This window comes from Pleurodeles waltl, chromosome 2_1 (assembly GCF_031143425.1).
Source record: "Pleurodeles waltl isolate 20211129_DDA chromosome 2_1, aPleWal1.hap1.20221129, whole genome shotgun sequence".
In the NCBI taxonomy this organism is placed as follows: Eukaryota; Metazoa; Chordata; class Amphibia; order Caudata; family Salamandridae; genus Pleurodeles; species Pleurodeles waltl.
The window spans coordinates 726,395,408-726,420,135 of record NC_090438.1 but is presented as its reverse complement, the minus strand read 5'-3'; the positions used below and the strand labels follow the sequence as shown (position 1 = coordinate 726,420,135).

Below are 24,728 nucleotides of genomic sequence, written 5' to 3'. Positions count from 1 at the left end.
CCCCTGCAGTGCCCATGCCATTGGCATTGGCATGGGCACTGCAGGGGCCCCCAGGGGCCCAACGACACCCCTCACCGCCATCCTGTTCCTGGTGGGCAGAACCGCCAGGAACAGGATGGCGGTGAGGGGGTCGGAATCCCCCATGGCGGCGCAGCAAGCTGCGCCGCCATGGGGGATTCCCAGGGCAGCGGAAAACCGGCGGGAGACCGCCGGTTTTCCACTTCTGACCGCGGCCGAACCGCCGCGGTCAGAATGCCCAAGGGAGCACCGCCAGCCTGTTGGCGGTGCTCCCGCGGTCCCCGGCCCTGGCGGTATTTACCGCCAGGGTCGGAATGACCCCCTAAGTTCCTCCATCCAGCTGTATCCCCCCCCGACAAACGGGGATCTTCCAACTGAGGCAGTGCGCCATTGGCTACATGGATATGGAGAACAGGATTGGGGAGATGGGACAACCCTGTTTAACCACGACCAACAGGAAAGGGGGGCAATATTAGGCAGCCCACTTGGACCCTTGAAGAGGTGTTTATGTTTAGTAGTTTGTTGTAAGCTAGGAGGCATGGACCTAGAAAGAAGGATGATAGGGTCGCAAACAGGTGCTCCATAAGAGTCAATCAATACAGACTATTAGGCTGATCTAGTATATAGTGGGGATGCCTGGTCTATTACACTGAATAGGCGACAGATATTATAGGGGTGGCCAGTTAGCTGTGTAGGTCAGAGTGATACATACTGAAGAATGGCAGATTGCAATTGTAATATCCAGCCTGTAGGCAGGGTGATTTCTGTTCTAGTAGGGGACCACCACACCAGCAGTTATCCAGGTTTGTCCCCTTATGAGTGGATTCGAGCTGTGTATTTGCTAGAGTTAGGCTGGCAATCTGAGAGATACTGCAGTACGGTGCCTCAGGAAGCCCTCGTTAATAGGGTGGAGCAGACTGATTAAAAAGCCGCCTACAGTGTTGAAGAAAGAAGTGGATGGGCTGGCCCGTGGTCTTTGGTTTTTACAGGTAGTCTGCTAATGGCAGGGTCACGAGTTCCATTGGCATGCTTCACGTGGCGTTAGCCTGGCATGACTCAGCATGTACCTAACAAGTGCACTTTGTCCAGAAGGTCTTGGGTGGTCTGTTTTTGGGTCTTCAGCTGTGGTACCATCTCTGTGATATTACGTTCTGTGTTGGTGAACCGGGAAGCCAGTTTTCGCAGGTCCTTCTGAAGGAGACCAAATTCCACACATATCTCCTTTATGTGCGCTTCTACTGATGAGCAAGAGGATTTATTGGTAAGTAGGATGGTGGCCTGTTTTTCACCCAAGTCCTGTGGAGAGCTGGAGGTCTTTGCCACGTGTCAAGGCTCCTCCCCATGATGGAGTGTGGGATAGGGTGGACGGGGTGAGGTTTTGGTGATTTCGGTTTACCCATGGTGTGCTCCCAGTCTACTGTGCCAATACGTTGCTGGATCACTGTATGCAGGATGACTCCAATCATGTTCCGCGGGGTAAAAGTCTGCTAGTGTCAGCTGTGGTCTCTGTAGTAGCCAGCTCCCTACACCCTCCCCCTCTGCCGGGCATGCCCCGGTATGGTATGCAAGGTTGGTTCTGGCCAGTCGACAGTCTGATGCGGGGGGGGGGGGGGGGGGTGTGTGTGTGTGTGTGTGATGGGAGGATTAATGTTGATTGAGGCATTCAGGTCCTGGAGCAAAGTTACTCCACGGCTGCCATCTTTGGCTCCATGGCAACCCCATAAGCACCCTTTCATACACACACTGTATATAATGGGTTGAGGCTGTAGACTTGTCACCTGGTTTGTTTGTGCACTAGCATACACCGCACACAACTTGTTAAATGTAGTCCTTAGGGAGTGGGGCTTAGGGGGCGAGTCGACAAGGAATACCAAGTTCAGTAGATCCTGCATAATATATTTCATATAGCTTACCTCACTCCTGCAACTCTGTCCTAAATGTTTGGGTCCTCCTCTGTTTGCCCAAGATGCCAACATGCAGGTGCTGACACGATGCACGTATTCTGGAGTTGCTCAGTCTGTAACCTTATGGGTGTCCGTGTCCAACTTACTGAGAGGTGACTGGATGTGTTCACAATGTAAGTCGCACTGTTGGGATTGTTCAGGTGCTCAAAAACAGATAAAGCTGCTAACCGGTTTATAAACCAAGCATTGCTGATAGCATGCAGACTAATTGCCATGCACTGGAAAGCCCAGGTATTGTTAGATATAGCCCACTGGTGTGCGGCAATACTGAAGTGGGGACAGGGAGAGGAGCTCAGGAGGCAAGAAATATGAGGACTACGCAAATACCACAGAAATGTGGAATGGGAAGCACTATTACTTGACTTGCACACATACAAGAGTTGGTGGCCAGTCACTTAAACCTACCCTGGCGGGGACATAACCCCCTCCTCCCCTGTCCCCTTTTATCCACATTCCCACACCTCCATCATAACCCCTTCCAGCCTGTCCATGGGTGAGTGACAACACCCTTCTGTTACACCCTTTGATGTCCCCGAATAGCTTCCTAGTGGCCATTATAGCTTCATGGATGTCACTGTTGATTTTCAATGTTTGCAGTACTTGCTTGAGATAGGAAGATTGAATAGCACTTATGGTAATGGCAGAATGTGAGTTAACATCGACACATGACTTGTTTTTTCCAATGTTGCTGTTTAAGGACTGAACCAAGGACTCCTGCTGATACTGATGTGAAACTATTTTATTAATGACGATGTAGCTGGATTGCGGATTTTACTAATGATAATGTAATTTTCATAGATGTCATTTATTCAAGATTGTGATCTTGAAAATGCAATTTAAAACTGGTTAAAAAAAAGTTATTGGAGATGCAGTTGGGTAGTTAGCTTTCACAAAAAAATACTAATGGTAGGTCAGCACTAATGAGGGACACATTAGCAAAGCACATTTACTTTTGATAATTATTGAGATTATGAACTATGATTCAATCTCAAGACCGGAGCCATGGATTATGCATTTCCTTTGTCCATTTTATTAATCAGCAGCATTTACAATTAGAAAAAAAACTTTATTTCACAGAAATCTTAGGGAAGGGGTATTCCACATAACCTATCAAACTCTAAATTCATAACATAGTCCATGTTTATGTCCCCTCTTTCTTCGTGAGATTAAAACGGTCAGTTCCTTCTTGTTCACTCCCGTTTGGAGCAGTCATTCCCTAGAAGAGAAAATACACCTTGTAACTATTCCATGCAGAACCAATATGACGTTCAAGTGGAGGGCACGCAAATAGCAATGTCACCTTAAATCTCAAATACAGTATTCAAAAGCATGATAATGGCAAAATAGTCATACTACTACCATAGGAAAGTCCCAAATGTATCCTGCATCAACTTTGTCACCGGGTCAACAGAAACCTCTTGCTAAAGCGGGTGTTGTCTTCATGTCCTTGACCCCTTCACTGCCATGGACATAATGCTATTAAAGAACAAGTAACTTACCTTCGGTAGCGACTTTTCTGGTGGATACATTAGCTACCTGTGGATTCCTCACCTAATGAATACTCCCATTGCGCCAGCATTCAACGAAAATCTTCTTCCTAGCTTCTGCACGTCGACGAGGACGTCACAGTTGCCCACGCGACGCCGTCTGACGTCACAGGCAATAAGAGGTCCTCGCCGACGTGCCGACGTCAGTACCAACATTTTTTACGTGCCTGAGAATAATAGGCCATTGAGATGAAAGAACAATAGTAATATTTAATGATATTCCAAACAAACACATCATTCTGAGAATTCAACCTACCATTTTTTTTTTAAACAAGTAAATAAATATATGAACTATATATATATATATATATATATACATATAAACATATATACATAATATATACAAATCCTCAAAACCAAGAGGAGCACACTCAAGAATTACTTGGTTAGACCAAAAAGGCAACGGGGAGGCAGGTGGGACCGTGAGGAATCCACAGGTAGCTAATGTATCCACCAGAAAAGTCGCTATCGAAGGTAAGTAACTCGTTCTTCTGATGGATACAACTACCTGTGGATTCCTCACCTAATGAATAGAGTCCCAAAGCAGTACCGCACTCGGTGGTGGGTGCCTGAATGGTCAAACCAAGAAATCCTGCAGCACTGACCGTGCAAAATGGCCATCCCTTCTGACCTCAGAGCCCAAGCAGTAATGCTTCGCAAAAGTATGAAGGGATGACCAAGTTGCGGCCTTGCAGATGTCGACCACAGGAACACCCCTAGCCAAGGCCGAAGAGGCCGACTTAGCTCTGGTGGAATGACCTCTTATACCATGAGGAGGATCCTTCTTTGCTAAAGAGTAACACATTTTAATGCAAAGAACAACCCACCTGGAGAGTGTTCTCTTGTGGACTGCCTTTCCTCTCCTCTTTCCCACATATCCGATGAAAAGCTGATCCTCCAGCCTGAAATCCTTTGTCCTGTCTATATAAAAGCTTAGCGCCCTCTTTGGGTCCAAGCGGTGTAGTCTCTCTTCTTCCTTTGATGGATGAGGCGGAGGATAAAACGTGGATAGAGTAATTGTCTGGGCCAAATGAAAGGGTGAAACAACCTTCGGAAGGAAAGCAGCCTTGGTCCTCAACACCACCTTATCCCCATAAAAAGATGTATAAGGGGGTTTTACCGATAGAGCCTGCAACTCACTCACTCTCCTTGCAGAGGTAATTGCAACCAGGAAAACCATTTTAAGAACCAATAATCTTATGGGGCAAGAATGCATAGGCTCAAAAGGGGACCCCATAAGGAAAGTTAGAACCAAGGTTAAATCCCATTGAGGCATAACAAAAGGAGTTGAAGGGAATTTATTCATAAGGCCCTTCAAGAATCTAAGTACTATTGGGGATTTAAATAAAGAAGGCTGGTCTGGAAGACAAAGAAAGGCTGACAAGGCAGACAAGTAACCCTTAACAATAGCCACTGCACAACCCCTCTGTGCTAAAGACAAAGCAAAAGATAAAACATCTGACAAATGAGCACGTAAGGGATCAATCTGCCTCTCTCCACACCAAACCACAAATTTAGACCACCTATTAGCGTAGATAGATTTAGTGGAGTGTCGCCTGGCCGATAAGATAACATCCACTACATCAGGAGGGAGAGAGAAAGAACTCAGGTTGCCCCCTTCAATCTCCAGGCATGAAGGTGCAGACTCTGGAGGAGGGGGTGTAAAACCTGCCCCTGCGACTGCGAGAGGAGGTCTGCCCTGAGAGGGAGACGGAGCGGAGGGCACAGTGAGAGTTGGAGAAGGTCCGAGTACCACACCCTCCTTGGCCAATCCGGAGCAATTAAGATGACTTGAGCCCTGTCTTGGCGAATTTTCCTCAACACACGAGGAATCAAGGGTATGGGGGGAAAAGCGTAAAGCAACTGGTCGCACCAGGTCATCTGAAACGCATCCCCAAAAGCTCCTTGTACCGGATACTGGAGGCTGCAGAATAACGGGCAGTGCGAGTTCTCCCAGGTGGGAAACAGATCTATCCGAGGAAACCCCCACATCTGGAAGATTAACCGGACTTGATCTGGATGGAGACGCCACTCGTGATCGGCCGAGAAATGGCGACTGAGATTGTCTGCACGTACGTTCAAGACTCCGGCCAGATGATTTGCTACCAAGTAAATCTGATGGTCCTTTGCACAGGACCATAGCCGTAGAGCTTCTCTGCAGAGAAGGTACGACCCTACCCCTCCCTGTTTGTTTATATACCACATCGCGGTAGTGTTGTCCGTCAGGACCTGAACCGACTGACCACGAAGGGATGGGAGGATGGCCTTGAGAGCCAGACGTACAGCCCGTAACTCCAACAGATTGATATGAAATACCTGTTCTACTGGAGACCAAAGTCTCTTGATCTCCAGGTCCCCCAGATGCGCTCCCCACCCTAGAGTGGAAGCATCCGTTATTACTGTGGCCACAGGTGGAGCTTGCGAGAACGGCCTTCCTCTGGAAAGATTGCCGTCCGCAATCCACCATTTCAAATCCATGGCAGCATCTCTGGAGATTCTCACCGAGCCTTCGAGATCCCCTTTGTGTTGAGACCACTGCCTTCGGAGGCACCACTGAAGAGCCCTCATGTGCCAGCGAGCATGCGTGACCAACAGTATGCAAGAAGCAAACAGACCGAGCAGACGTAGGACCTTGAGGACTGGAATGACCGCTCCACTTTGAAACATTGGAACCAACGCCTGAATGTCCTGAATCCGCTGAGGCGGAGGAAAGGCTCGGTTCAATGTTGTATCCAGTACTGCCCCTATGAACAGGAGGCGCTGACAGGGCTCTAGGTGAGATTTGGGCACGTTCACCGAAAAGCCCAGGTCGAACAACAACTGGGTTGTCGACTGCAGGTGATGCAACACGAGCTACGGACACCTGGCTTTGATCGACCAGTCGTCTAGATAAGGAAATACTGCTATCCCCTTCCTTCTGAGCTCTGCCGCAACCACCGACATCACCTTCGTGAAGACTCGAGGTGCTGAAGTAAGACCAAACGGGAGGACCGCAAACTGATAGTGCTGCGACCCCACCACAAAACGGAGATACTTCCTGTGCGACTTGAGTATCGGGATATGAAAGTAAGCATCCTGCAAGTCGACAGACAGCATCCAATCTCCATTGTTCAGCGCCAAAAGCACCTGAGCTAGGGTCAGCATCTTGAACTTTTCCTGTTTGAGGAACCAATTCAAGATCCTTAGGTCCAGGATTGGTCTCAACCGACCATCCTTCTTGGGAATCAGGAAGTACCTCGAATAACAACCTTGACCCCTTTCCTGCTCTGGAACCAACTCCACCGCGCCCTTTGAAAGGAGGACTTGAACCTCCTGTTCCAACAACAGGAGGTGTTCTTCTGAACAATAAGATGGGCGGGGCGGGATGGGGGCGGAAACTCCCGAAAGGGAAGGGTGTAGCCTTTTCTCACAATGCTGGTAACCCAGGAGTCTGAAGTTATGACCTCCCACTTGTGGAGAAAATTCAGTAACCCCCCCCCTACAGGAGTGGAGTGAGTGGGAATTGGTGGAAGCCTAAGGCTGCTTCCCCTGCTGTACCCCACCAGAGGAAGAGGCAGAGTGCTGCTGAGAGGCTCCCCTGGTACGGACCCTACCCCTCCCTCTAAAAGATCTATAGGAGAGAGCAGAGGTAGGCTGCTGGAATTTCCCTCGAAAGGAGGAGGAGGAGGAGGAGCCACGACCAAATCCTCGAAAACCTCCTAAAAAATCTGGAGGAGGCGGAAGAAGTGGCTTGCAAGCCCAGCGACTTGGCCGTGGCCCTGCTCTCCTTGAACCTCTCTAACGCCGAATCCGCCTTGGCACCAAAGAGCTTGTCCCCATCAAAAGGAAGGTCCAGTAGGGTCGACTGCACATCCGAGGAAAATCCTGAGTTACGAAGCCAAGCCTGCCTCCTCGTAACTACAGCAGTGCCCATTGCCCTAGCAACCGAGTCAGTTGTATCCAACCCAGATTGGATAACCTGAGTTGCAGCTGCCTGAGCGTCCGATACTAGATTTAACAGCCAGTGAGGGACCTCCGTATGCGTTGATGCAATCTCGTCCATCAGGGCATAAATGTACCTTCCTAAAATACATGTAGCATTGGTGGACTTCAATGCCATGCTACATGAAGAGAACACCTTTTTGGATGCCATGTCCATCTTCTTGGAGTCTCTATCCGAGGGCACAGATGGAAAAGAGCCAGGAGCAGACCTTGCAGAGCAGGAAGCCTGGACCACCAAGCTTTCAGGTGTTGGATGTCTGGTAAGAAAACCAGGGTCAGCCGGTGCAGCCCGATACCTCCTAGCCACAGATCTATTGACAGCTGAAGAAGACCCCGGCTTCTTCCAGACTTCCAAAACAGGGTCTAGCAGCGCCTCATTGAACGGCAAAAGTGGTTCTGCCGATGTAGAGGCCGGGTGCAACACCTCTGTCAACAAATTCTGCTTGGCTTCAGTTACCGGCAAAGGAAGATCCAAGAAGCTAGCTGCCTTCCTGATAACCGAATGGAAAGTGGCCGCCTCTTCTGTATACTCCCCAGGAAATGACAAGTCCCACTCGGGGAAGTATCTAGGCCACTAGCAGTGTCCAGCCCATGGAGACCCTCACGAGAGTCCTCAATCTCTCCTTCTTCCAGGTTTTGTCTCTGGTACTCCTGCTCTTCAAGGAGGCGGAAAGCAAGCCTCCTCGAGTGCAGCCTCTCCTCTATCCTCGGCGTCGAAATGGCATCAGCGGATGTCGAAGAACGACGCCGGTCCTCGGATCCGTCCGACGCCAGATCTACAGGCGACATAGGTCCCTTCGCGCCGAACGAGGAGTCGGATGGAGAGAAGACTGCTTCAGAGTCGCAGGAGTTCTAGACGGCGCCACTGGTTGAAACATCGAAGCCGCCAGAGCCGAAGTCTCAGGAGCCGATACCGGCGCCGAGCTCACGTTCCCCAGGGGGAGAAAGGGCATAAAGGGTGCCGGTCGAAGCGGAGCCGGAGCACCCATGTTGAAGGCCAAAGGGCCCGAAGGACCAGCCGGTCCACCACCTGGAGCCATCTGCTGGAAGATGGAAAACATTGCATTTAAAAATGCGGTACTATCAGCTCCAGGAGCCGGGAAATCCGGGTACTGGGGTGCCTGGTTCGAAGGCGACACCGACGCCGGTCTCGACGTCTGCAACGACTGAGAAAACATTTGAGGCTGCGGAACCTCAAACACTGAAGGTGGTTGGCCCGACAACCCAGGCGAAGTCGGTGAGGCTGGAGAAGGCAACAGTGTCGACGGATGGGGAGTGACAGTGGGACTGCCCCCCCAAGTCTTCCGACGTCGAGTTGATGGTGACCTAGACCGAGACCTCTCTTTACTCGACCGGCGCCGTGATTCTCGATGACGCCGGGAGTCCCGATGACGCCGATGAGACTTCGGTGATGAGGATTTTCGATGATGTCTCTTTTCCTTCCTTTTCGACTTCGCCAGAAAAAGCTTAGCCTTGCGCTCTTTCAGGGCCTTAGGATTCATATGTTGACAAGAATCGCACTTGTCAACATCATGATCGGAACTAAGACACCACAAACAGTCAGAATGTGGGTCCGTTACTGAAATTTTGCCCCCACACTCACGGCAGGGCTTGAATCCTGACTTTCTTTGCAACATTGTAATCTCAAAGAAAAAATAGATCCAAAAAACACACTGTAGCTGTCGAACAGCAACAGTAGCTCCCTCGAAGATAACCGTTTCGAATGGCACGGAAAAAAGTGAACTGACGTCGGCGAGGACCTCTTATTTCCTGTATGACGTCAGACGGTGTCGCGTGGGCAACTGTGACGTCCTCGTCGACGTGCAGAAGCTAGGAAGAAGATTTCCGTTGAATGCTGGCGCAATGGGAGTATTCATTAGGTGAGGAATCCACAGGTAGTTGTATCCATCAGAAATAGGCCGATCTGCCCCCAGGGAGGGCAGAAGCCATTAGGCACCAGGGATGTTTTTATTTATATTGAGAACAGGAGCGACCCCTTAGGCAAGGGTTTGTTCCCCCCCTCAACAATTTTTTTAAAAGACCATTTCTGCCCCCCCCCCCCAGGGGGCAGATTGGCCTTTATTAATTAGGCCGATCTGCCCCTTTTGGCAGGGGGTGGGGTGCAGAAGCCACTAGAAACCAGGTTTTTTTTTTTTTTTTTTTTTAAACCTTTATACTGATAAGGGGTGCGACCCCTTATGCAAGCTCCCAAATGGCCTAAAGTACAAATTACTTACCTTCGGTAACGAAATATCTGGTAGAGACATATTCTAGTTGCAGATTCCTTACCTTAGAATTTCCCCCCAGGCGTTAGACTGTATCCCGAGATTTTTCTTCGAGCAATACCCTTGGGCGTCTGTAGGTGGCGTTGTTCGACTCCGCAGGCATCGACTGATGCCTTGATGACGTCGGGAGTAGTACATTGACGCCGCCCTCGCGCAGTGATGTCAGTTTCTTTTAACGACTTTCCATGCCAGAGCGCAGAGCCGCTAAGAACACTGAGATTGGTGCGACAGAGCTAAGGACCTGAAAGGGGGAACACCTGTCCCTAGAAATAATTTTGCAAAGCGGGGAGGATGGGTGGGCGGTAAGGAAGCTGCAACTAGAATGTGTCTCTACCAGATATTTCAAATACCGAAGGTAAATAACCTGTACATCTGATAGAGACTTCTAGTTGCAGATTCCTTACCTTAGAATTGATACCCAAGCAATGCCACCCTATGTGGTGGGCTGCGAACAAAGATTATACTAGAAAGTCTTGCAGGACTGAATGACCAAAGTAGCCGCCTCGACGGACCTGACTATCCAGGCAGTAATGCTTGTCAAACATGTGCAGGGATGCCCATGTAGCTGCCCGACAGATATCCAGGACAGGAACACCGCGTGCTAACGCAGTGAAAGCCGCAGTTTCTCTGGTGGAATGAGCACGCAAGCCTTCAGGAGGTTGCTTTTTAGCCAAAGTGTAGCACATTTTGATGCAAAGAAGCACCCATCGAGAGATGATATGCTTTTGCACCGCCTTCCCTTTCTTAGCACCCACATAGCCAAAGAGTTGATTGTCCACCTGGAAATCTTTAGTACAATGGAGGTAGAACACCAACACTCTTTTTGGGTCCAGACAGTGGAGTCTCTCCCCTTCTCATGGGAAGGGTGTGGGAGTGTGTAGAAGGTAGGCAAAGTGATGGACTGGCCTACATAAAATAGTGTTAATACCTTAGGAAGGAATGAAGCTCTAATGCATAACACCACTTTGTCAGGGTGTCCAGACAAGTTTGGAGGCATTGAAGAAAGCACCTGGAGCTCACTCACCCTGCAAGCAGAGGTGATGGCGACAAAGAAAGACAGTTTGAATGCGAGGATCCGCAAGGGAAAATTATGCATTGGCTCAAAGGGGGTACACATTAAATAAGTAAGTACAAGATTAAGATCCCACTGAGGCATAATAAATGGAGTGGGAGATAATAAGTGGGTGAGCCCTTTTAAGAACCTACTGACAATAGGAGATTTAAAGAGTGAGGGCTGATCAGGTAACCTTTAAGGGTGCCAAAGCAGAGCCCTGCTGGGCTAAATAATGAACAGAAGAACCTCTGACAGAGGGGCACAAATGTGATCAACAGATTTGTTGGTACACCATGCCACAAGATTTATTCCAACGACAGGCATATACAGTTTTAGTCAATGGATGCCTGGCTTCCAAGAAACATTGCAGACTTTGGGTGGAAGGGCAAATGCATTCAACTGTTGCAGCTCAATCTCCACATATGGAGGTGGAGGTTGGACAGGTGCCGGTGGAGAACCGTTCCCTGCTGCTGTTACAGAAGATCCGCCTGAAGAGGCAGTCTGAGTGGAGGATAGATGGACATGCTTAATAGCTCTGGATACCACACTCTTCAAGCCCAGTCCGGAGCCACCAAGATAACTTGGGCCTGGTCGTACTTGATTTTCTTGAGAACTCTGGGTAGAAGAGGGCTAGACGGGAAGGCGTACAGGAGGCTGGAGCTCCACTCGAGATGAAAAGCGTCTCCGAGCGAGTGCCGTCTTCGAAAATTCCAACGTGCAAAACAGCTGACATTGCGTGTTCTCTGCGGAGGCAAACAGATCTAACCAAGGCTCTCCCCACTTGAGACCTTGCGTCACCTCCGGATAGAGACGCCATTCGTGATCGACTGTGTGTCGGCGGCTGAGTTTGTCTGCTCTGGCGTTGAGAGCCTGCCAGATGTTCAACCATCAGCGTAATGCCCTGATATTCCAGCCATGTCCAGAGGCGTAGTGCTTCCTGACAAAGGGTCCAGGACCCTACCCAGCGTTGTTTGTTGGAGTACCACATGGCGGTAGTGTTGTCTGTGAACACCTGCACCACTTTCCCTTTGAGAGAGGGAAGGAATGCTTTTGACCTAAGCCTGATTGCCCGGAGCCCGGAGCTCCAGCATTTTTATGAAACCAGAGGCCTCTGATCTCTGCTTCTCCCATGTGGTCACACCAACCCACAAGTGATGCATCTGTCACTATAGAGAGATCTGGTTGGGGAAGGGAGAGGGATCTGCTGTTGACACAATTTGGATTCTAAAGCCACCACTGCAGGTCTTTCGCAGTCCCCTCCGAGATCTGGACCATGTCTGAGCGATTTCCCTGATGCTGCGCCCACTGGAACTTTAGGTCCCACTGCAGAGTGCGCATATGCCATCTGGCATGTGTACTAGCAGGAGACAGGAGGCCATGAGGCCCAGCAGGCTCACACTCACCGAAACCCAAGACCGAGGCTGAAAGAAAGATCTGAATCATAGCCTGAAGGTCTTGGACTCGCTTGTCTGGAGAATAAGCGAGAAATTGCACTGTATCCAGAACAGCTCCAATGAAAGTGAGCGTCTGAGAGGGAGTCAGGTGTGACTTCGGCACGTTTATAGTGAACCCCAGCTTGTGCAGGAGGTTCGCCATAGTCTGAAGGTGAGAGACAACTGTCTGGGGAGAAGGCGCCTTCAACAGCCAGTCATTGAGGTAGGGGAAAACTGAGACCCCTAACCTGCACAGATGAGCTGCAACCACCGCCATCATTTTTGTGAACACCAGAGGGGCGCTGGTAAGGCCGAAAAGGAGCATGGTAAACTGAAAGTGCTTGTGACCTACCATGAATCGTAGGTAACGTCTGTGGGCAGGCAGGATGGGGATGTGAAAATAAGCGTCCTGCAAGTCCAACGCTACCATCCAGTCTCATGGGTCTAAGGCAGACAGAACCTGAGCCAGGGTGACCATTTTTAATTTCTCCTTCTTGAGGAAGTAGTTCAGGACCCGAAAGTCTAGGATTGGATGTAAGCCCTTGTCCTTCGTTGGTATAAGAAAGTAGCAGGAATCACGACCCACTTCTGGCACAGGGACTCTTTCTATAGCTCCCTTGGCCAAGAGAGCCATGACTTCCTGGTGGAGAAGCACAAAATGATCCTCCGGAAGATGATGGAAGCATAGTGGCATGTGTGGTGCTGCAGATTAGAAAGGAGGGTGGGGAGGAGTAGCCCTTCCGAATGATCTCCAAAACCCACCCATCAGTGGTGATAAGTTCCCAGTGGGGCAGGTGATGGCGGATCCTGCCCCCAACTGGGTAGGAGTGACGGGACGGACTAGGAGGGTTTGGAGACTGCAGCAGGGGGGGGGACAGAGGTGGAATGGACAGACCTATGGTTCCCTGTCTCACAGCCACGTGGAATTCCGCGACCTCGGCCATGCATAGGCTGCCCAGCGTGCGTGGCACGGTGACTGGGTTGAGGACGTGACAGGGTGCCCCTTCCGTGTTCCACGAAATGGATGAAAAGCTGAATGCGGTGGGCGAGTGGCAGAGGAAAGACCAAGGGACCGAGCCGTAGACTGGGAATCATTGAATATCTCCAAGGCAGAGTCCGCTTTGTCTCCAAAGAGACGGGTGCCATCAAAGGGCATGTCCATGAGTGACTGTTTGACATCCCCCGAGAAGCCACAAGTGCGTAACCAGGCATGGCGCCGTAAGACCACTGTTGTTGCAACCGATCTGCCCAGAAAGTCTGTCATATCCCGCCCACAACGGATAGTGAACTTTTCTGCATCTCTCCCATCTTTCACTGCTTGGGAGACGATAGCACGGGCCTCCTCCGGTATCTGCGGCAGGACTTGCGCAACTGTAACCCACAGGGAGTGGGTATAACGTCACAAAAAACATGCAGTGTTCACAGACCGCAGTGCGAGGCTGCAGGAAGAAAACAACTTCTTGGCAAATTGTTCCAGCCTTTTGGATTCACTATCCTGGGGTACGGAAGGGAATGCGCCTGAAGAAGTGGAAGCCTGGATAACACGACTCTCAGGAGTGGGGTGTTGGAACAGGAATTTTGGGTCGGTCGGTGCAGGCCAATGGCGGCTAGCAATAGTCCTGTTCACAGGAGCCCCTGTGTTGGGTTTGGACCATGTACCCAAAAGGACATCGGTGAGGGCCTCATTGAATGAGAGAAGGGGTTCTGAAGTAGAAGCCCCAGGCTGAAGCACCTCTGTCAGGAGATTAGACCTGACTTCCACAGTAGGTAGCTCAAGGCTGCCCTACTGACCACCAATACTGTAAGTTGCTCCCTCCGCCGTAGCCACAGTAGGAGGAGACAGCATGCCAGCGTCAGGAGAAGTATCCAGACCACTGGCTTCGCCCAAATCCTGTTCCCAGACCACAGCATGGTCATCCTGGTATTCATAATGGTCCAGGGATCCATCCAATTCCTCCCCATAGGAAAAAGGGTCCGAATCAGACCTTGGGTGAATAGGCCCCACTGAAGCCGATTGTGCCGTCGACCGATGCTTCTCCGAGTCGTCTGGGATAAATTCTTGTTCTCCTCCAGGGGAACCCACAAACTATGGGTACCTCTTGAATCCCTATGAAGTTGGCAAAAAATATAAATAAAAATAAATACGTTTAAAAAAAAAAAAAAACGCACATTTGGCATGGGTAGCTTATGTGGCCAAAAAGTAATGAAAGCCTAAGCACGAACTGCCCCGAATAGCCAAGAAAACGCCTGGCACCTGAGGGGGAAAGGCCTGGCAGAGAAGCGGTTAGTAAAATGTAAACTTTGTTATTAAAGCTGGGAAATGTTATATTCGGTGTCAGGAAAAGAGGTGAGGATCATGCTAGCCGCAGACATCTAACCTTAGAATCGATACCCAAGCAATACCATCTCCGGTGGTGTGTTTGCAGACCAATTTCAAAGGCGTAAGTCCTGATGGGGCAAAGGGGCAAAATTCTCATTTTTATGGACCTGGGCCTACCTGGCAGTAGTGTCTGATAAACATGTGCAGGAAGCAGACGCTGCTGACTGGCAGAGGTCCAGTAACAGAACTCTTCATGCCAACGCAGGGGTCGCATCTTGAGATCTGTTGACATGAGCCTGCAAACCTTCACATGCATCAAAAATGCATAAATATCTTACCCGGCCTGCAGAACGATTAGACTGAATCTACTTGACCTATCTGTAATATACTTGACCTTCACACTGTTGTTAAGTTGTGTGATCCTAGGCAATATTATATTTAGCTGTCATTTTTTCATTATCGTATATGAGAGCACATTCAAATATGAAAGTTCAGCATTTCTGCTGTTCAAAAAACCCTTTTTGATTTAATAGGCCAAACGTTTGCTTCATGCATATTACAAATCTAGCCCACATTAGGCTACACATGAACCCTGACTTGCCTCTTAGTTCACTAATATCATTGTCATCAGGGTGGGGGCAGAAATCTGTTAATTATTGATAAAGATCTCAGTTAAAAAAAATATATTGCTAAAAAGTGATATGGTTGTGCACTGTCATTTTCAAACATTTTCCATTGACATAATACATTTTCAGAATAACCTTCGGTAATAATTTATCTGGTAGAGACATTTTCTAATTGCAAATTCCTTACCTTTGGATTTCTCCCAGGCGTCAGACTAGATCCGGAGATTTTTTTTATTATCGCAATACCCTTGTGCACAGTCAAGTGGTGGCAGTCGTCTCCGCGTCTGTCGTTGGCGTCGTGGTCGCCGTGATGGCGTAGGAGGTCGTATGTAGACGCCACCTCAGCGTAAAGACGTCAAGTTTCTTTTCACAACTTTTACCTCAAAGCACAGAGCCATGAAGAACACCAAGAACGGTGTCCCAAAACTAAGGCCCTGTAATGGTTATCCCTGTCCAATGAAATCAGTTCGCGAGCAGGAAGGATGGGTGGGTTGGTAAAGAAACTGCAACTATAATGTCTCTACCAGATACATTTTTATGGAAGATAAGTAACTAGTTCATCTGATAGAGACTTCTAGTTGCAGATTCTTTTCTCAGAATAGATACCCAAGCAAGACCATCTTCTGAGGTAGGCTGATAATCTAAGCTCATACTAGAAAGCCCTGCAGGACCGAATGACCAAAGCAGCCGTCTCTGCGGACCTGACTGTCCAGAAAGTAATGCATTTTAAATGTGTGCAGAGATGCCCACGTTGCTATTTGACAGATATCAATGACAGGAACTCCAGGTGCTAACGCTGTGGTAGCAGCATTAGCTCATGTAAAGTGAGCACGCAACCCCTCAGGGGCTTGCTTCTTAGCCAAAGCGTAGCACATTTTGATGCAAAGAAGCACCCATCGTGAGATGTTACACTTCTGCACCGCCTTCCCTTTCTTCGTGCCCCCCCCCCAAAAAAAAGAGTTCATCATCCAACCCGAAATCTTTGGTAAGATTGAGGTAGTATGCCTAGGCTCTTTTTGCATCCAGACGGTGGAGTCTCTCCTCTTCGTGAGAAGAATGTGGGAGTGAATAAAAAGGGAAAGTGATGGATTGGGCTTCATGAAAGGGCGTGACCACTTTGTGAAGGAATGAGGCCCTCGTATGGAGCCCCACCTTGTCAGGGAAAACAGACAACAATGGGGGTTTAGAAGAAAGTTACTTACCTTTGCTAATGCTTTTTCTGGTGGATACATTTGCTACCTGTGGATTCCCCACCTAATGAATTCTCCCCATGCGCAGCATTAGACAGAAACTTCTCTCTCTAGCTCTGCACGTCAGGCGAGGACATCACAATTGCCCGACTCCACGCGGCTCCGCTTGACATTATCGTGGCAATAAGAGGTCCTCGCCGTCGTGCTGACGTCAGTTCATGCAATTTTTTAGGTGCCTTTGAAACATATAAAGAACATCGACAATCTACACCCTTTAAGATTAACAAGAATAAACTTTATAGAGAATCTTCATCTAAAAACTTTTGCACAGTTCTTTAAATAAGGGCACATACCAACATGAATGGTTTGCAAACTTGAAAATAACTTGAATGTGAACTATAAACATATATACATATGTAGAAACATTGAAACTGAAGTGCACACCCAAGGCGATCCTGGTATGACCAGACAGACAACGGGGAGGCGGGAGGGACCGTGAGGAATCCACAGGTAGCTAATGTATCCACCAGAAAAAGCGTTACCGAAGGTAAGTAACTTGCTCTTCTGATGGATACAACTACCTGTGGATTCCTCACCTAATGAATAGAGTCCCAAAGCAGTACCACCTCGGAGGGTGTCCGTCTGGTCAAACCAGGAAATCCTGCAGCACCGACCGTGCAAAATTGCCATCCATTCGCATCTCTGCATCCAAACAATAATGCTTCACAAAGGTGTAGAGGGAAGACCAAGTCACAGCCTTGCAGATGTCCACCATCGGAACACCTCTGGCCAAAGCCGATGTGGTTGACTTGGCCCTGGTGGAATGAGCCCCGATCCCCTCAGGAGGATCCTTCTTTGCCAATGAGTAACATATTTTAATACAAAGAACGGCCCACCTGGAGATCGCTCTCTTGTGGACGGCCTTCCCCTTCCTCACGTATCCAATAAAGAGTTGTTCATCCAACCGGAACTCTCTCGTCCTGTCAACATAAAAACTGAGAGCCCTCTTAGGGTCCAGACGATGGAGTCTTTCCTCCTCCTTAGATGGATGCGGAGGAGGGTAGAACGTCAAGAGAGTTATTGATTGTCCCAAGTGAAATGGAGACACCACCTTGGGTATGAAAGCCACCCTGGTCCTCAAAACCACCTAATCCTTATAAAAAGTGGTGAAAGGCGGGTGAGCAGAAAGAGCCTGCAGTTCGCTAACACGTCTAGCCGAAGTGATGGCCACCGTTTTGAAAAACAAATATCCTAATGGGCAGCAATGAAGTCAACACCAAATTCAAGTCCCACTGCGGCATAATAAAAGGCCTGGGAGGAAATTTATTAGTAAGCCCCCTCAAAAATCGAACAACCAAAGGAGATCTGAATAGGGAGGGCTGATCTGGAAGATATTAAAAAAGTCGAAAGGGCCAAAAGATAGCCCTTAACAGTGGGCAAAGCACAACCACGCTGAGCCAATGACAACGCGAACAACAAAACATCAGAAGGATGGGCACTTAAGGGGAAACTGGTAGTGCTGCGATCCTACCACAAACCGGAGATACTTCCTGTGCGACTTGAGAATGGGAATGTGAAAATAAGCATCCTGCAAGTCAACCAACACCATCCAATCCTCCTTGTCCAACACCAAAAGCACCTGTGATAGAGTCAGCATTTTTAATTTCTCCTGTTTGAGGAACCAATTCAAAATCCTCAGGTCCAAAATAGGCCTCAGATGACCATCCTTCTTGGGGATCAGGAAGTACCTGGAATAACACCCCTGACCCCTTTCTTGCTCTGGAACCAACTCCACTGCACCGTTCAATATTAGGGAAGAGAACCTCCTGTTGTAACAGCAAGAGATGATCTTCTGAACAAAAAGGAAAGACGGGGAGGGAAGTGAGGCGGAATCTCCCGAAAGGGAAGGGCGTAACCTCTTCTCACCAAACTGATGAAGTCTGTTGTTATGGACTCCCATATGGGAAGAAAGAGTGAAAGCCTCCCCCCTACCGGAGAGGTATAAGAAACAATGGTGAGAGGACTAGGGCTTCTTTCCTTGAGGTAACCCTCCAGCGGAAGAGGAAGGGTGCTGCTGCTGGGTGGCACCTCTTGTGCCGACTCTACCCCGCCCCCTGTATGAGCGATAAGGGAGGCTGGAGGACTGCTGCGATCTCCCACGAAAGGAAGAACCTCTTCCAAAAACATGCAGCCGTCTAAGAGATCGAAATGGGGTAGCAGCAGCCTGTAGACCCAAAGATCTAGCTGTGGCCTTCATTCTTTAAAGCGCTCTAGCGCAGAGTCCGCTTTTGAACCAAACAGTTTTGCCCCATCAAAGGGCAGATCCAGCAACATAGACTGGACGTCTGTCGAAAATCCGGAAGTGCGTAACCACGCATGCCGTCTAGAGGCAATGGAAGTCCCCATGGCTCTTGCAATAGAGTCCGTGGTATCCAGCCCTGTCTGAATAACCTGTGTAGCCGCCACCCGAGCGTCCGAAAGAAGACTACACAAGTCCTGGCACATGTCCGGAAGTACAGTCTTCGTCGCATCCATTATGGCATGGATATACCTGCCCAGAATACATGTTGCATTGGCAATTTTAGAGCCATGCTGCAAAAAGAAAACACCTTCCTGGCCGATTGGTCCATCCATTTGGATTCCCGGTCCGAGGGTACTCCCGGAAACGAACCAGGGGCCGACCTCGAAGAGCAGGATGCTTGCACCACCAAGCTCTCTGGTGAAGGGTGTTTGGATAAAAACTCCGGGTCCCCAGGCGCAGATCTATAATGCCTGGCCACCGACCTACTATCAGCCAAAGAAAAAACAGGCTTCTTACAAACCTCTTCGATCGGATCCATCAGGGCTTCATTAAATGGTAAAAGAGGATCCACCATGGCTGTAGCAGAATGCAAATCCTCAGTCGAAAGGTTGGTCTTCACCTGCGCCGTCGGTAAAGGAAGATCCAGAAATGCTGCAGCCTTCCTAATAAGATTGGTAAGAGGCTTCCTCCTCTGTATATTCATCAGGGGAGGCCAGATCATATTTGAGAGGTATCAAGACCACTTGCTGTGTCCAACCCAGGGAAATCACCCTGGGGGTCAGTGATCTCCCCTTCTTCGAGGAATTGCTGCTGATATTCCCTCTCCTCTAAAAGTCTAAGTCATGGAGCAGAGCAACGTCGGTGAATGGCGCCGGAAAGACGTCATGACAGGTTCTCCGGATCCACCGACGCCGCAGATGGATCCATCAGCGCCATGGAGAAGGCACCCGCATCCGATGCCGACATCCGACCTCTCGGCCCCATCACCTCCAGCACCAGCATCAAAGGTCTCTCTCTCGACGTCGAGGGCTGCACTGTCGGCAGAGGGGCCTGACTTGAATCTCCAGCCAAACAAAATGACATAAACGGCATCGGTTTATATGGAGCTGGAACGAGATTGAAAGCCAGGGGACCAGTGGGGCCAGCCGGCGCACCACCTCCCGGAGCCATATTTTGAAAAATCTGGAACATGGCATTAAGGAATGCCGCAGGATCGGTACCTGGAGCCGGGAACGAAGGATAAGCCTGTGGAGCCGGTGCCGGGCTGGACTCTTCAGGTTCAGTATGCACCGGCGAAGCCAGATGACTGAGGATCCACAACTTCAAAGACTGACGGGGCCGGGGACGTTTGCGGCGTCGCAGGTTGAGGGGGACACAGTCGGACTCACTTCTCAAGACTTTTGGTGCCGGGACGATGGAGACCTCGACCGACTTCTGGACTGACGTCGGGAGTCACGATGACGTCACTTCTTATGGGATGACTTTCCAGAAGAGGACCGATGGTGCCGCTTCCTCTCCTTCTTGGACCTTGCCAAGAAAAGCTTTGCCTCGCGTTCCTTCAATGCCTTCGGATTCATCTTTTGGCAGGATCCGCATTCTTGGAAGTCGTGATCGGAACTGAGGCACCAAAGACAATTGTTGTGCAGATCAGTCACAGACATGCAACCTCCACATTCCCTGCAAGGCTTGAACCCCGACTTTTTCGGAGCCGACATCCTGGAAATACACAAAGTATACCTTCCGAAGAGCTAATGATACAGGTAACAGAAAAGTAACTGTTATCGAAGGCACGGAAAAAAAGTGAACTGACGTCAGCGAGGACCTCTTATTGCCACGATGACGTCACACGGAGCCGGGCAATTGTGATGTCCTCGCCGACGTGCAGAGCTAGAGAGAAGTTTCCGTTGAATGCTGCACATGGGGAGAATTCATTAGGTGAGGAATCCACAGGTAGTTGTATCCATCAGAAATGCAGTTTTAAGAATAAGGAGCCGCACAGAACAGCTGTGTAATGGCTCAAAGGAAGCACATATCAGCTAAGTAAGAACAACATTAAGGTCTTACTGAGGCGTGATAAAGGGGGGGGGGGTTACAAATGGGTAAGACCATTAAGTAATCTACCCACAAGAGGAGACTTAAAAAGAGAATGTCGGTCCGCCAACATTAGGGAGGCTGAGAGCCGCCAAGTAACCTTTAAACAGTGCCAATGCAGAGCCCTACTGGGTGAAAGATATGATGAACCAAAGAACTGCAGAGAAAGAAGTGGGGGTGGGGGGAGGGGGTCGGTGGAGGAAATCAAGAGACTTGTTTCTACACCATGACACAAATTGATGCCGACAAGCGTATACCATTTTGGTAGAGGGACTCCTGGTTGCCAAGATAAACTCACAGACTTCGTGTGGAAGGTAAAAAGCCGTCAACTGCCGCCGCTCTATCGCCACATGGAAGGCGAAGATTGGACAGCTTCAGATGGAGAACCATCCCCTGCTGCTGCACCAGAAGTGCCTCCCTAATTTGCAGTCTGACTGGAAGATCGGTGGCCATGCTCAATAGCTCTGGATACCGTACTCTCCGTGCCCAGTCTGGAGCCACAAAGATTACTTGGGCCAGAAGTGGTATTGGCAGGAAGGCATAAAGGAAGCCCGAGATCCACTCAAGACTAAAAGCGTTGCAGAGCGAGTGCAGTCATGAAAACTTCAACATGCAAAACAGCTGACATTGAGTGCTCTCTACAGAGCCGAACAGATATAACCAAGGCTCTCCCCATTTGTGAAAGAGACCTTGCACCTTTTCTAGATGTAGACGTCATTCTAGATCGACTGACTCAATGACTGCATTTGTCTGCTCTGACGCTTGGGGATCACACCAGATTTTGAACCACCAGTGATATGCCCTGATGTGCCAGCCATGTCCAGAATCACAGAGCCTCTTTATAAAGGGTCCTGGACCCTACTCCACCCTGTTTGTTGCAGTACCACATGCCAGTAGTGCTGTCTGTGAACACTTGCACTTCTTTCCCTTTGAGAGAGGGAAGGATTTCAATGCAAGCGTGATTCCCTGGAGCTCCAGAAGGTTGATGTTGGGCCCAGAATCAGCATGAGACCAGAGGCCTATGATCTACGCCTCTCCTATGTGGCCGCCCCATCCCAGTAGTGAGGCATCTGTCACTACTGAGATATCTGGTTGGGGAAGCAAGAGATCCAGATTCCAAAGCCACCACAGCAGATCTTTCACAGTCCCCTCCGAGATCTAGACCATTTCGGAGAGATTACACTGATGCTGTGCCCACTGGAACTTAAGTCCCATTGAAGAGCCCGCATATGCCATCTGGCATGTGTCACTAGCAGGATGCAGGACGCCATGAGGCCCTGCAGCCTCTGAGTTGTTTTCACCGAAAGCCAGGATAGAGGCTGAAACATCAGAATCATGGCATGAATATTCTTGATTCGCTTTTTGGGAGGATAGGTCCGAAACTGCACTGTGTCCAGAACAGCCCCGATTAAACGGAGCATCTGATAGGAAGTCAGGTGAGACTTTGGCATGCTTACAGTGAACCTCAATGTATGCAGGAGGTTCGCCTTAGTCTGAAGGTGGGAGACAACTTTCTGGGGGGGTGTCTGCCTTCAACAGCCAGTCGTCGAGATAGGGGAAGACCGAAACCCCTAACCTGCGCAGATGAGCTGCAACCACCGCCATCACTTTCGTGAACACCCGAGGGGTGCTGGTAAGGCCCAAAGGGATCACAGTAAATTGAAAGTGCTTGTGATCTACTAGGAATCGTAGACAGTACACGTGGGCAGGCAGGATGGGAATATGGAAACAAGCACCCTGCAAGTATAACGCTACCATCCAGTCTCCTGGGTCTAAGGCAGACAAGACATGAGCCAGAGTGAGCATTTTGAACTTCTTCTTGCAGAACAGAATGAGGGCCTGAAGGTCTAGGATAGGACATAAGTCTTTGCCTTTTTTGGGCACCAGAAAGTAGCAGGAATAACAACTACAACCTACTTCTGGCACAGGGACCCTCTCTAAGGCACCTTTGGCGAAGAGAGCCGTGACTTTCTAGCAGAGAATTGCCAGATGATCATCTGGTAAGGGGCCGTAAGATGGAGGCATGGCCGGTGGGGATTACCCCCTTTGTATGATATGCAAAACCCACCTGTCTGTCGTGATGGTCTCCTAGTGGGGCAGGTGAAGGCGAATCCTGCCACCAACTGGTATATGAGGGTGGGTACGGACTAGGAAGGTTTGGAGGCTGCACCAGGGTGGAGTGGGCAAACCTGTGTTTTCCTGTCCCATGGGCCTGCAGGACTCTGCATCCCCGGTAGCTGTAAAAGGGACACAACAGGAAGCCCGTTCCGTTGCCACGAAAGGGGCAAAATATGGACTGTTGGTGGTGAGGTGAAACAGAGAGGCCAAGGGATCGAGCCATAGCCCAGCACTCAAACCTCTCATGCGCCGAGTCCGCCTTGTCCCCAAAGAGACAGGTGCCATCAAAGGGCATGTCCATGAGGGTCTGTTGGACATTTCCTGGAAAAACAGATGTCCTCAACCAGGCATGGCTCCTCAAGGCCACCGTCAACGCAGCCCATTTACCTGTAGAATTGGTTGTGTCCATTTCACAGGGAATGGTGAACTTAGCTGCATCTCTCCCATCAGCAAAGGCTTGGGAGATGTTAGCCCGGGTCTTCTCCAGGATCTGCGGCAGAACTTGCACGACCGTATCCCACAAGCAGTGGTTAAAGCAGCACAAAAGGCATGCAGTGCTCACCGACCGCACGAATATTATGATGATGAGTGGTGGTGACTCCGCGAACAGTCTCAAGACACTCCTCATGAGTGACACCATGAACGATGCAGAGTCGAGCGTCGGGCCTTCATGAGCTTTAGGGACCGCTCCCTCAAAGCCTTCGGGTGCATGGCCTGGCACTCAAAGCACAACTTCGGGTTGCACTACAAACACAAATGGACCGGATGCCGATCTGTCCCCGACATCATATGGTGACAGGCCTCGCAAGGCTTGAACCCGTTCTTCGGGGACATCATGATGCGCCAAGGGTCAACACAAAAAACAGACAAAAGGGTCCAATACACTTAAAAAATTAACAGGGTATCTCTTCTCCAGATCAGCGTGTGGCACAGAAAAGAACGGACGTCACTACGCCGATTTCCTCAAGTAGTGGAACTAAAATGTTGTGGATGATTGCATGGCAAAGTAGTGGCTTATGGAAGGTAGGTATCCATACATAGACTTTTGAAAGGTTTCCCTAATGGAAGGTAAACCTCAGTCAATTTCGAAGTACTTAACTTTTGTATGATACAACAAGATACAAGTAGGAAAATACAGGTCTGGTTGAGATGGGAACTGGGGGCAGCAAACAACACTCTACAGCCTTTTCCCCTGCTTAGGTCAGACTTTAGAATGACAACATGGTTGAGCCTTTTTTGGGCGTTTCAGGTATGAAATCACAAAGGGGGTTATTCCAACTTTGGAGGAGGTGGTAATCCGTCCCAAATGTGACGGATTTACCACCAGCCGTATTACGAGTTCCATAGGATATAATGGACTCGTAATACGGCTGGTGGTATAGCCGTCACTTTACCGTCACTTTTGGGACGGATTACCACTTCCTCCAAAGTTGGAATAACCCCAAAGTGTCCTTTTCACCCTTGCTACGTTCTGCAGAACATATGAAGTGGAGGCTGCCGCTTCTGTAACAGTAAGACTTTCAATGACAGGCAAAAGAAAGTGAAGGAAAAACACAAGACTTCATGTGGTTGTCTGATGAGGAAAAAAATACGCAATGTACTTTACCCTCTGGATTTGGAGGATAAACAATTTCTAGCACCAAGAAGTTTTATGACAAACATTGTATGGATGAAGAAACTGGTTCTTATGCAGTCCGCCCAATGAAATCAGGTGATCAGAAGATGAGCTGGAATCCAAAGGCACCTAACAGTGAGCTGTAGCCTCGGAGTTCTGAGCAGTATCCACCAACTGATAGGGA

At 49.4% G+C, this 24,728-nt stretch overlaps 1 long non-coding RNA gene across 2 annotated transcripts in view; it reads right to left on the bottom strand.

The window, feature by feature from the left end:
* Window positions 1-2,983: 2,983 nt before the first annotated feature.
* Window positions 2,984-24,728, bottom strand: part of LOC138259121 (uncharacterized) — a 60,539-nt gene continuing 38,794 nt past the window's right edge. For both annotated transcript variants that reach the window (XR_011198644.1, XR_011198643.1), the window contains one exon: window positions 2,984-3,198. This is a non-coding gene — a long non-coding RNA (uncharacterized lncRNA). The remainder of the gene's footprint in view (window positions 3,199-24,728) is intronic.